The sequence below is a fragment of the Eucalyptus grandis genome, chromosome 8, assembly GCF_016545825.1.
Source record: "Eucalyptus grandis isolate ANBG69807.140 chromosome 8, ASM1654582v1, whole genome shotgun sequence".
Lineage (NCBI taxonomy): Eukaryota > Viridiplantae > Streptophyta > Magnoliopsida > Myrtales > Myrtaceae > Eucalyptus > Eucalyptus grandis.
This window is the reverse complement of record NC_052619.1, coordinates 59,208,731-59,221,335: the sequence shown is the minus strand read 5'-3', so window position 1 is coordinate 59,221,335 and position 12,605 is coordinate 59,208,731. Positions and strand designations below refer to the sequence as shown.

Here is a 12,605-nt window from a genome sequence, read left to right as displayed (position 1 = left end):
GTCAAAGTAAGATAAAAATGCAAGAGCTAGGAGAGTTAATTGAACTAATGAGGTGGGTGTAATGGACCTTAAGACAGATGATGCAAAAGAACTATGCCACTCCCTTGAGAAGATGACCAACCTTCGAATACTAAGTGTGGCAGCAAAAAGTGAGGCTGAAGTTATTAATTTAGATTTTCTATCTTCATCTCCCCTCCTCCTTCGGATCCTAAATATCAAAGGATGTCAAAAAAAGCTGCCTCGTTGGCTTCCTCCAATGAACAATCTAGCCAAAATGAGTTTGTCATGGACCGGATTGAAATCTAACCCCCCAATTGCTGTGCAGAATTTGCCAATCTCGTGGAGCCTAGTCTAATGGATGCCTTTAATGAGGAAATAATGGTTTTCGGAGATAGAGGGTTTCCAAAGCTCAAGAATTTGTTCCTCGTCCATCTAAAAAATCTAAGATTTGTGTCGATGAATGGTCAGGCAATGCCTTGCCTTCATAGTCTCTCCATTAGCATATGCAAACACTTGGACTAGCAATCATTACTGGGTGGGTCCACGGCCTCATTCTCCTCAAGCATCTCTGATTCTATGAGATTCTAGAAGAATTTGCTCTTGCGTTCTATCAATATAGCAAGAGCAAAATAAGGGAGGGAGTTCTACAAAAGTACTAGTTGGAAGGGCATTACTAGAGACCATATGATCTTAGGGTACGTTTGGAATTGACTTTGCAAAGAGCTTTGGGCTTCTAAAGATACTTGGGCTAAATATTGGGTGTTTGGGAACAACTTTGAAATTCCCATTAGGCCAAAGCTGGCCTTCTCAAGGCTGAAAGCCCAAGGAAGGTGTGAGGGTGCCTAGGGCTTTCAACTTTCTTGGCATACAAGTGGCACTGTTCTTTTTTTTTTTTTTTTTCCAAAACTATTCTCACTTACTCTTGATTTTTCTAGTTTTGCCCTTGTCATTGTACTATTCATCTTCTTCTCCGTTGAGGTTGGCCGACATGTTACTCGAAGCTGTGAGCGACCACCGACGGCTCGACATGGTCGTGGTGGCCCAAGCGACCGTCGTCGGGGAGTGGTGCAACCGCCACCCTGTCTGGGTCGCGGTGAGGTTTGGGTCGCCAACCTCGCCGCGACCTAGATCAGGGGGCGGCAAGGTCCTCCTATGACCTCGCCACCCCAGATCTTGGTCGTGGCAGTCACCAAAGGTCGCACGACCTCTCCGCAACCCAGATCTGGGTCGCGACGGGGTCACCCAACGTCCGGTGACCCTCGCTGATGGTCTTCAGTGGTCATCCAACATCCAGCAACCCTCGCCGGTGGACTTCAGTGGTCGCCCGACGTCCGACGACCCTCGCCGATGGTCTTCAGTGGTCGCCTGACATCCAGCAGCCACCTATCCTTGCTAGTCAATTTTTTTTTTCTTTTGATAATTTTTTTTTATCACCAAAGCCTTTGTAAATGTAATTCCCTCAAACACCATTTTGCTCAAAGGTACTTCAAATGGGCTTTCAAACTACAATTTACCAAACACACTTTGCATTTTTTAAAATACCTTTAACTCAAAAGTCTTTACATTTTCCTAAAAACTTTCCCCAAAAGCCTTCCCAAACCCACCAATAGCCTCGATTCCTATAATGCCATCAAGCACGAGATGATGAATTGCATTGAGGTTCTTCCTAAAGTTTCAGAGATCAAACTGATGTTATTGGGCCCTACCAATCCACTTGGTCCATCATTGATCCCTAGAGGACCCTCATCACAAGAAAGAAGATCCTCTCGTGCTTTTATGATTTCTTCCATTATCAATATTTTTATCAAAACTTTTCAATATCTTTACGTGCAAATTTAGTCTTAGATCCTGGGAGCTATCTTCTTCTTCTTCTTCTTGTTATCTTATTTAGTGATGAAGACATTTGCTTCTTGTTTTCTACATTTATTGTATGAACTTTAATTTTCTTTTAGCCTATATGGAGGTAAAAGAGTGATTTGACCAAAAACAATTAAAAGAATTACAATTTTTCTTAGCATAAAAACGCTTCAAGTGTCATAACTTAGCACAAAGGGATACTTAAATACCATAACTTACGAAAGTGGCACTTAAGTGCCATATTGAAATAAAAACGGATCACTTAAGTGCCACTCCGGCCAAAGTCCGACCAAAACGCTGACGTGTTAATTTTCCAGCGAAGCGAGTGCAAAATGACGCCATTTTACATGCTGACGTAGCCAAATAATGTAAAAACGGCGTCGTTTTAGGCTGACGTGGTAAAAAATTCATATAAAAATTAATTAAATTTAATTTAAAATTAAATTAAGTTAAAATATTAAAAATAATAATTTTAATATTAAAAATTTTAAAAACTTAAATAATTTGGGGGGGGCGGCCGAGGGCTCGGTCGCCGCCGCCACCTCCCCGCCGTCACTAGGAAGAGCCGACAACGGAGGGGGAGGGTCGACCGAGGTCGTCGGGCCCTAACCAAGGGCCGATGACCCCGGCCGACCAGCGGCAAGGGCTCGCGAGCCCTCGCCCCCGAATCGAGGCAAGGGTTGTAGCCCTCGCCTAGATCCAAAGGAGGGTTGCAACCCTCGCCCGGCCGGGCCAAGGGCCGCCACCCACCGGGGTCGCCCGAGGGCTCGTGAGCCCTCGCCGCTGCCATCGGGGTCGACCCCGAGGCGACAACCCTTGGCCCGGCTAAGCAAGAGTCGCAGACTCTCCGGATCCGGGCGGGCTCACGAGCCCTCGCCGCCAGCCAACCGAAGTCGTTAGCCCCAGCCAAGGCTTGACAACCCCGGTGGCCCTCCCTCGCCCGCCTCCCCCCACCTTTTTTTAATTTTTTAATTTTTTTTAATATTAAAATTATTATTTTTAAATATTTTAACTAAATTAAATTTTTAATTTTATTTATTTATTTTTATATTTTTTTGTACCACGTCAACCCAAAATGGCGTCATTTTGCACTCGCTTTGCTGAAAAATTGACACGTCAACGTTTTGGCCGAAGTGGCACTTAAGTGATCCATTTCTCTCCGATTTTGGCACTCAAGTGTCACTTTCGTAAGTTATGGCACTTAAGCGTCCTCTTATGCCAAGTTATGGCAATCCAGGGATCTGCGTGTCCAATTTTCTTCTTGAAAATCACATGCTAGGCATGTGCAAACAGAAAAATAGACGAAGGATTGATGGATGTAATAAAATGGAAATTCGATAGGGTTTTGTTAACAATCAAATCTTCGCAGGCAAACATGTGGGGTTTTGTGTTTTTTCTTCTTCACTCATGTGAATTATTTTTTAATCTTTCTAATACTTAAATTGTTAGATTTTGGTGGACCATAGTTAATTACGTTAAAAGCTTAAATTGTTAGACGATGAAATTATTGTTTGATATCCAAACCTTCCAACACTTCCCCTCATGCATAAATTGACCCGTGACCTAAGACTAAATGTGAAAATATACGATAAGGGAGGTAAATAATGGACTTGGAAAGATTTGAATTCGGACCTCCTGCTTTGATATAATGAGCTTAAGGAGTTAGATAAAAACATAGTTTATTATTTAAATATTCTAAGAAAATAATATATTTTGCAGAAGCATGTACTGTAGCTGCAAGATTGGGACTTCTTCTACAAAATTGAATAGAGGACTCAATTAACTTTCTTTTATGTGAGACAGAGCCAGGCAAATGCTCCTTGTGCCGCCTGTTTCAGTTGTACTTTTCTCTTTTATGTAAGTATAGACAGCTATAGGGATAGAGCAACAAAATTGACTTCTAAGACCTTTTGTTTATTGCAAATAATTCAAATGTAGAGAATTTAATAAGCTCAGACCTTAAGATTGTAGCACTAGTAGCTAATTTTCCCCCCTCTCCATAATTTTGCAATCATTCGAGTAGGCCTATTCACTTCGTGATCTAACCTCTCGTGTGTTAAATCATGTCTTGAGTTGAACCATGTACAAAACCGGACCGAATTGGAGAATGTTTATCGATTTGATAAATTGAATCTATTAGGAAAGATATCCCACAACTCATAGTTAAGCTTTTAAGCGAATGTTGATCCTACTGGATATGTTGAGGGGCTCGGAATTAAATTCTCTCTTGGTGATCTCTCCAAATGAAGGCATCAAGTTTCTACAACACACTCCCAACATCTTATCTATACCCAATGTTTAAATATATTCGTATAATTTCTCCTTGGACTCGATCAACAAGATATAAGCTGAATGTATTCGGATACCAATCCAATCATTTATTCCGAAGCAATTTTCCTTTTTCACTGGGTAATGTTCAGCAAGACTACACTTTGTCAAGGTAGAATAAACTGGGATAATCATCATAAGTCAGAAACCCTTTGAGAGGCTGGTCTGTCTGCTGTTTTGCCTTAAGATTCTGCGAATGAATTAAACCACGTGATAAGCAGGACAAATTCTTTATCAGCCGTAACTCCAACTGAAGGAGACTGCAATTTATTTAGTTCATTCAAATACCATCCATCCATCATCAGCACAAAGGCACTGATTCTCAATCCACTTCTTCTGGGAATTTATCTACATCCTTTAATTTAAAGGCCAACCATCTTTTCATAAAAGCAGTAGAAGTAAAATATTTGCCTTCAATGCACATCCGTTAATCTCTCCAGTAATCAGGAAAGAATTCGAAAAGAGGACCAGAAAAGTTCTTAAGCCACTAGTATCTTTCTACCGCCCAAGATTCTAGTATAAACCAAAGTTTATACAATAAGCACAGGATAGAATTAACAGCAGAGTTGCTGAAATTAGGGGGGAAGATGAAGCTGCTGTCACTTGTGGGGGCAGACTCATGCGGCCACACACAAGCAGTAGATTCGTACCCAAAAAAAAAAATCTTGTTGGGTCATTGGAGTCATGTTCGTCCGAGGAATCTTCAGTTTGTTGCATTAGACAAATGCAATGCAAACTTGGTCATCTCTCTCTCTCTCTCTCTCTCTCTCTCTCTCAAGAAAATTATTCGCAGCATAGGCAACATTTATATGCATCTTTTGACAGTGACAGTCTCTTTGTGCTTCTGAGAGATACGTGAACCTTTCAGATCAACCATGTCCCCAGTCTCCCCCACGCTCGGGATCCAAGGATGTGCTGCTCAGGAAAAACAGAGCACAAACAGAACAAGAGGAATACCATTAGAGAGGCACAGAAAGATTAAAAAGTATCACCCCTAGATTAAGATGATTGTTCAATCTTGGGGGATTAACACGCAGAATCAACATGACATTTCTTAAATTTCTGGAACGCTGAAAAGAAGCTAACAAATATACTTTCGGTTCATTCAGAAAAGAACTTTTCTCCGATTAGTTTTTTCTGGAAATAACAAGATAAAAGTTTTTAGCTGCAAAGACCTTTCAACACCATTTTCAGGGCCTGCGAAGCCTACTAAAAATTGTGCTCTGAACATTTTAATGCCAAATGAAACCAAATGAATGAAGAAAATGATGGGCAAAAATGTTGGAAGCACTCACTCAAGGCCTGCTCTCCAGAAATTCTCCTTGAAACATCCCTGCAAATCATCATTCCTCAACAAATCTTTCACCGCCGCCGACACCATCCTGTAGGCACTTGCCAGGAACCTCAGGTTCCCCCTCAGCACCGCCTCGAAGACCTCCGAGGCCGACTCACCCCAGAACGGCGGAGATCTCACGATCATCACGTACATCACCACCCCAGCGCTCCACACGTCCACCTCCTCCCCGTACTCCCTCCCCATCAGCACCTCTGGTGCAACATAATACGGCGTCCCCACTATGCCCTCCACAGGCCCACCCTCGTGCAAGCAGGCCGCCGAGCCAAAGTCCGCCAGCTTCAGGATGTCTCTCGAATCGAACAGTATGTTCTCGGGCTTCACGTCCCTGTGCACAACGCCCGACGCGGTGGCAATGCGCAAGGGCATGAAGGAGCTGTGCCATGCACACAGCGGCCTCAGGCTCAGGGAGGGCCTTACTGGACAATATGCGGTCTTAGAGAGTGTCGGGTTCGCAGAGCTCCAGGACGAGGGAGAGGCAGTCGTCGGTCTCATGGGCGTCGAGGATTTGGAGTATGTGAGGGTGAGGGGAGAGGAGGGTCATGAGCTTGGATTCGTTGACGAGGCATTGGCGGTCGGTGGCGTCGGAGAGGCGGCGCTTGTCAATGACCTTGCAGGCAGCGAAAGAGTTGTCGGCAGGGGAGAAGCACCGGAATATGGTGCCAAAACCGGCCCGGCTGATTTCGTCTAGCAGTTGGTGGCTATTGTGCTCGAGTGCCTGGCTCGCTACCGGCATTTTTCTTGCGAGCGTTTCTTCTCCGTCTCCTCTCAAAAAGTGATTTTCTTGCAGCTGGTATGACTTTGCTTTTATAGGAGGGAGAGGATTTCTTCTATTTCGGTATTCGGCCGGCGACGAAGATATGGAGAAATTGTCTCCAGTTGAGATAAACCGGTTTTTTATTGCACGTAAAAGTTTGCTATATAACTCATTCCCATTCGCAAAAGATTATGTAATGTCTAATGAAAGGTTTTCTTATAGTAAGTGGGTACCTAATGTTAATATGTCAAAACTGATGATTTACGGAAAAGATGTGACAGAAAGATGGAGGCAACTCAGACAACTCAAGAGACAACAATGAAAAACCATTACATGAATACGACATGTGAAGGATGTAGAAAAATTTGGCTTGAATAACTATAGGAATATTGTTCGTGATATTGTAGCAATAGTATTGAGAGAACATATTAACAAGGGTTCATATTAAATACACTCCAAAAAAGTCCGTCTTATAAATTTTTTTTCGATCAAATTTGTAATCAATCTTTAAGTCCGTGTTATTGTTATTCTGATCTGAATATGATATGATTCGTGTTCCAATGAAAAACAGGTGTGTGCTATGGGAAAAAGGGTGAGATGGGGCCGACACCATCATTGCAATCCCATCAAGATGCCATGTTAGGGAACTTTCCACACGAGGTCACTATAACCCCACTAAAATGCTAATAGTCAATAAGGCTATGCATGATAGAAAAGAGTTTTTTTCAAAAATAGTTTTTTTATATTTTATTCTGGAGAATAATTTCTTACTAAAATAAGGTGTTTAAATTTCTACTCTTGAAATAAATAAAAAATAAAAATGCATTTAATACGAAACAGTTTCTCTTTTGTATTTATTAGTTTTTTATTCTTGCTCACGGATCGCCGCCCGTCGCCACCCATCGCTACCCGCCGCTACCGCTGCACAACCGCCGGCCACCAACCGTCACCACCGACCACCGCCACACAGCCCATCGGTCGCCGCCGACCACCGACCGCGGTGGCGGTCGCTGATGACGGTCGGCGGTCGGCAGTCGATCGCGCAACGGCAACAACGGCGGTGGTGGCAATTAGCGATGACGGTTAGTGGCTAGCGTCCGCAACAGTGGCAATGGTCGGCGATGGTTGGCGGCGGTCGACGGTGGCTCCCGGTTAGAGGTGGCCGCCGCAAAAGAGAGGAACAAAAAAATAAAAAAAAATTGGCTTATTTCTAGAAATTATTCCTGGGAACAAGAAACTACTTTTTTTTGTTTCTTATTTCTATTCCAAAACTGTTCGAGAACAAAAAAATAGAGAAATTATTCCCGATAACAAAAGTTTTACAAAACAAATTTATGTTCTTTTTTTTTGTTCCGAGGAATAAAAGAACAAAAATGTTACCATATACACCCTAACTCTCGCTAAACGAAATATCTTATGGCTAGACAAAGCGGCACGAGTAGGTTTACTTACAAATCAAAGTCATAATTGTGTGAATGACTGGATGACTTTTTACCCCTAGTGCGATCACTTTGGTGGTGGAAATGAGCATCAATCAGTTACTTCATTTAAAGGCAAGAATCGGACGTGCCATTAGTGCAAATCGGAACCACAAAATTAGTGGGAATCTACGAACAAAAAAAAAAAAAGCAGAATCTTATCTTCTTCTTTTTTTCCCTTGTACTTGTTTATAAGCTCCGCTTATTTTATTAAAAATGAATAATTTAAATTTAATTTTTGAAAAATAATTTCTTATATAGTTTAAAATAATTAATCAATGAATTTTTTTTCATAATTGACAATAATTTACATTTAAACATTTTTGAATAATTAAAATATTTTCCGTTCATTTATTTTTGTAAACAATATAAACTATTATTTTTTAGGAAAATAGTTTTCAAATTATTCATTTTTTACAAAACAAATGAAACCAAAGAATTTAAAGTTAATATTGCATACTAGTGCCCTATAGTTAACCTTTCATAATTAGCGGCGAGGAGAGGTGGCTCTCTAAGTTGCTCTAAAGATGTTGTAATTTAAACACAAAAATATGATATATTTGAATGTATGCTTATCCACTTTGCTATATTCTTAGAGTTGCAAAAGATAATTTGTTTTCCTTTTTTCCATTCTTTGAGGAACCGTTCCAATTGTTGTTTCTAAATGAATTTAAAACAAAAGTGTGACATATCAAAGTATGCAAGAGGCTTTACGGAGTGATTCATAAGTTTATACTTCTTCTCAAATGATCATCACCTTATATGATTACTTATACTACTTATTTTGGATGGCTTGGCTCATGTGGACCGATCGGTGCAAAAGGGAATCTTATAAAGTGTCGAGACAGAAATGAAGGGAAATGAATAAATATAAGTTGTGCACGCTAATCGATACGTGAGGGTTGGCACTTGGCAGCATAATGCTACAGTTAGTCCCTTAGGTCACAGAAACTGCATTAGAAAAATGGGGCTGGAGCTCTGAAAAAGCCAAACATACGCAAGGATTACTAGTTACAAGCATAAAGTCCATCAATCTTCTGCTTAATGAGAAAATACTGGGTTATCATCTCGCAACAGTTTGTTCTCTTCAGCATGATCAATTTCAATCACTCAGGTTTGCGAACTCGTGATCGTTAGCTGATGATAACTCGCTAAATCGCCAGTCATTAGAAACTAAAATTTTCTCTAAGTCTTCCATCTAATGGAGCCGTCCCTCTCTCGCTCAGCAATTATCCACCCGGTTGAAGGCGATTCTTGGGTCTCATCTCATCTAGTGAGCATCATCTGCTACGATTTGTTACGGCATCTATTCTTCTTCTCAGCCGCTTCATGCCTTACCTTAGTTCTAGAGGACAGGCATGCTTGCTATTAGTTTTTTTTTTTTTTTTTTTTGGTACCTGTGGAACCCCGTACAGCCGGCAGCCGGCGGCTAAACCCTGGAGCGACGCTAGCTGAGAACCCACCACCCCGATGTCGCACTTAAGATCCCGTGCGTCCGGCGGGATTTGAACTCCTCACCTCCTCGCAAAGGACCGGCAAAGCCTTATCTAACTAAGCCATCGCAAGCGGTGGTATGCTTGCTATTAGTTTAATCTCCACTTTTCCAGAGCTTGCCCTAAATGTACAAAAACTGCGACTCGCATTGCCACTTAATCATGCTCGTAAGCGTGCCAAATAAATTAATTAGTACGTTTACCATATATGTTATTCAAAAAGGGGTTGCCAAATCTGGCAGCTGATTAGAAACTGAAAAGATGAGGCCTTGAATAAAGATCTTGGTGCGTGTTAGGATCTATGGGTCGATGTCTTGGGCTAGCAGGGGATGTAACCCACCCCAGTCCCTCTGGTTATGTAATGAAAGATGACATATATAAAATTAAATATAGATCTGCAGAAGACACGTGATCTAAGCTAACCATACGCCAAAACTTAGTATTTGATTAGAATTTTGTTAGCATCTTTCGTATTCTTGAACGTTGAAACCGGAATAATTCTGTAGCTGCATGAGTGGTTCGGTGACGAAACTGCACAACAGGAGATTGGAAAAATCACAAGCGTAATATACGAGTTTTTATCATGACCTTTTCCAAGATGTCAACTTAGATTAAATATGACCATTTTTCACATGAACTTTCTATTGAGTACAATTAGGGACAATTGTCCAAAAAGTCTTGAACTATTATATGACGGCTAACTCAATCCTAAGCATTTTAATAATTTACAAATTTAGTTACAAATCCTTCAATTATGTCAATTTAGTCATAAACATATTGTCTTCATTGTTTTAATTTTATGAGTAAATTGATAAATTATCAAAAGGTTTATAATTAAATTGGCATATTTGAAATATTCATCACTAACCTCCTTACAATAGATTTAAGATTTTTTAGAAAATTTACCGAATACAATTATATTTGCAAAATGATGTTCACCCTTTCTACGGAACACCATAGTTGCTCGGTCCAAACTGTCTTTCTAAATGTGAGGAGGTCTTGGGCTTCGAGATTTGACCCTACGGAACATTGCTCGCATTTCAAAGAGGATCTGGAATTTGCTCCTCTGATGCCTGGGTGACAAATAACTTGCTAAATGGAGGCCCTTCAGAAAACTCACATCCAAAATTTTGTGCGTAATGGTGAGTCCATCTCATTGGAATCATCTGTGTTTCTCGAGTCTCGAAAGTGATTGTCAACGATACAAGCTAGCTTTGCCGATATGGGAATTGTCAGTGACTCCTCTAGTGTGTTATGGATATGTAGGATATTTCATTAAGATATTTAAGATTTTTCTTTGATTTTCTATATCTCTCAGTGTATATATTTTGAAAATTCCCTATATCTCCCTTTATTATGCATATTCTTTATTAATATGTTATCTAAATAATCATCTAATAAATTATATAAATAGGCTCTTATGTCTCGATAAAAAAACAAAAAAACACAGAAAAATATACAGAGATTACATAATTCTATCTTCTAAGACGTACACGATCCTGAGGTGCACACCAGAGCACACATCGAATAACTACTAATATTCATCTCTCAATATTGATTCTCAACATTTGATAACCACGCCAGCTTGTTTTGTGGTCGAGGAGTCTTGGCAATCGTCCCGACAGCCTCCTTCGCAGTGTGAGTCACCTGTCGTTACTATAGCCTCTTTCCCCGTGGCCAGCACTACAGAAACAACAACACACAATAGCTACGTGAATCAGTTCTCTCTCTTCATCACACCGGATCACTTCAATGACTCACCCGTACCCGTGTTTTTCGGATCTTTCCAAACTCAAGTTCACTTTTTCTACGTCACTATATTTAGGATATATGTAGATATATTTATTATTTATTTTTTTCATATCCATCGTGATGGTGTATATATCTAGAAGAACTGCTCTGTATGTTTAGCTTGAGGACCTTTAATTTTTAAGGAGGGGAAGGACGAAATAATAAAATTGGGGAGACCTACACATTTTTGTTACCCATTTAACGATTCCATTTATGGACTGGCCCACTCACAATAGTTATAAGCATCCCCATTCTCATGGACTAACTGAATATATAGTACAGCAAAAGTACATCAAAATAAAGAAAGTATATATCCCAAGCATGAGCACCATGTCTCAAGGAACTCAGACTAAAGTCCCCAAAGACCCCAGTGCCGGTTCAGTCCAGGAATCGGACCATTTCCAATCTCAGATTTTTGGAATTGGCAATAACCGATCCAATTCTCGATTCCTTGGGATGAACTGGACCAAACTGATGGAATCAGCAATCACCCTAATCTAATTTCTCTATTTTGCTGTTGCATCTGCCGCCTCTCTTTTTTTTTTCACTCGTGTACTGTTCTCTCTCTCTCTCTCTCTCTCTCTCTCTCTCTCTCTCTCTCTGCGCGACTCACTCCCTCCGGCGAATTTCTCTGTACATTCGACGTAACCCTTTTGCTCTATGTGTCTTTCCTAGTCTCTGCAAGATATTAAAGCTACATTTATGGATTTTCCAGGTCTTTCAGCTAAGCTAGCAATGTCTCGATGCCCCTGTTTTGTTGATTCTCCGTTGATGGTCTTCTGTTTCAAGAGTGTGCGCGTCTCTTGTTTGCTGGAACTTTACAGCTTCGTTCTCACGCTGTCAGTGTATTTGAAGAGTAGTGAAAGAGGAGATAGAGAAGAGTAGAGAAACTATGAAGCGTTTCTATCACCTATATTCACAAAAACACTCCCCGACCGAAGATTTTTAGGAGCTTGTATAATGTTTTACTCAATTAATGTATACAATTTTATTTTTCTATACATAATCAAACTCCTTGAATCTCCCAAAAAAAAAAACACTTCATGTATGATATATCCTCTCATACTCTCGCTGTGCACTATTCTAAAATAAAAATCTATGACAACTTTAATCTAATGTCCTTGAACTTCGAACTCAACCAATTTGTAAGGTATTTTGGGATGAGTTTAGGCTCAATATATGAAAACTCTAAGAATAAAGTAAGAGATCTACTCAACATTCGATCCTAGAGCGCAACAACATAATAAAATCAAGTAATATCGCGCATCATATCATTTCAAGTCACTATAATTTACAAAATTCCAAGATTATTTACATATTTGCAGTAGAATAAATCGATCACTTAAGAAATACAACATATATTTGTAACCCAATCTCAATCCAACGTACTAACTATTTTGTCTTTTATGAGCACGTATAATAACATAAATTCACAAACTTATAAAGGCTTCACCTATTCCACCAATATATTCATAGAAGCCATTACAAGCACTATCCAATCATGTTAAATTTCCCAACACTTGCCCACTGCTTAATAAGGAGATCAA

At 40.3% G+C, this 12,605-nt stretch overlaps 1 pseudogene; it reads right to left on the bottom strand.

The window, feature by feature from the left end:
* Positions 1-4,960: 4,960 nt before the first annotated feature.
* Positions 4,961-6,294, bottom strand: LOC104415371 (annotated as a pseudogene).
* Positions 6,295-12,605: the final 6,311 nt, after the last annotated feature.